This window comes from Geospiza fortis, unplaced genomic scaffold (assembly GCF_000277835.1).
Source record: "Geospiza fortis unplaced genomic scaffold, GeoFor_1.0 scaffold428, whole genome shotgun sequence".
In the NCBI taxonomy this organism is placed as follows: domain Eukaryota; kingdom Metazoa; phylum Chordata; class Aves; order Passeriformes; family Thraupidae; genus Geospiza; species Geospiza fortis.
In genome coordinates this window covers 2,443,764-2,445,045 of record NW_005054409.1, presented here as the reverse complement: position 1 = coordinate 2,445,045, position 1,282 = coordinate 2,443,764, and the positions used below count along the sequence as shown (strand labels likewise).

The window sequence follows — 1,282 nt, the reverse complement described above, 5'->3', positions numbered from 1 at the left end:
GGACATTTGAAGATCATACAGTTCATCTCCATCAGTATGAGGAGAAACATCTTTCACTAGATCAGCTTGGTCAAAGCACCACCTAACATGGCCATGAACACTTCCAGGGATGGGGCATCCACAACTTCTCTGGGCAACCTGTGCCAGTTTCTCACCACTCTCATAAAGGAAAATGTCTTTCTTATATCCAGTTTCTATCTACTCCCTTGCAGTTTAAAACTACTACCCCTTGTCCTGTGACTAAAGGCTTTGGTAAAAAGTCCTTGCTCATCTTTTTTACAAGCCCCCTTTATATATTGAAAAGCTACAATAAGGTCTCCTCAGAGCCATCTTGTCTCCTAGTGGAACAGCCCCAAACCTCTCAGCCTGTCCTTATATGAAAGGTGTAACAGCCCTCAGACCATGACCAGGGCTCTTCTCAAGATTCATTCCAAGGTTCATGTCTTTCTTGAACTGGGTGCCCCAGAATTGAATGTAGGACTGCAGGTGGGGTCTCACCAGAGCAGACTGCAGAGGCAGAATCCCCTTCCTCTACCTGCTGGTCACACTGCATTCAGCCCAGGGTAGGCCGGCTTTGCAGGCTGTGAGCACACACTGCTGGTTCAAATCCATTTTTTCTTTCATTTACCAGTATCCCCAAGTCCTTCTCTGCAGGGCTGCACCCAACTTATTCATCACACAATCTATCCATCATCCAGTCTGTGTTGATATCAAGTACTGCCCTGACCCAAGTGTAGGATCTTGTACTTGGCCTTGTTGAACTTCACATGGTTTACACAGGCCTCCTTCTCCAGCCAATCAAGGGAGCTTCAAAGATAATTTATTCCAATTCAGTGAGGATGGTATAGTAAGGGGAATTTCCAGTAGCAACCTCTAAGATCCCTATTAAAACCAAATATTTGGCAATAAAGTTTTACTGTGAATTCACAGTAGCTTCAAATCTCTTTAAAAACATAATTAGGAAAAAAATGCTCTGCGAAACTAATGAAAGAATCTGTAAAGCTACAAAAAAGCTAAAGGGCTGTAAAATAAAAATTCTGTAACATTCTGCTTCATGAATACTCTGTGGACGTAATTCTGGATGAGGACACAAACAATATAGAAAAGAGCACAAGGATAGTTAAGTCTTGTTTGGTAGTCATTTCTTTGGGGAAAAGAAAATAAACATGTCAATCAGTTCTTCCACAAGCAAACTCTCCAAACTAAACTACTTGGAAATCATCAGACAGAAAGGCAAATCCAGTATTTAACTGAACATAAAATTAAGGGTATTTCCACCTTC

At 41.7% G+C, this 1,282-nt stretch overlaps 1 protein-coding gene across 2 annotated transcripts in view; it reads right to left on the bottom strand.

Moving 5' to 3' along the window:
• Positions 1 to 1,282, bottom strand: part of SEMA3D (semaphorin 3D) — a 137,593-nt gene that overhangs the window by 77,657 nt on the left and 58,654 nt on the right. The window lies entirely within an intron of this gene.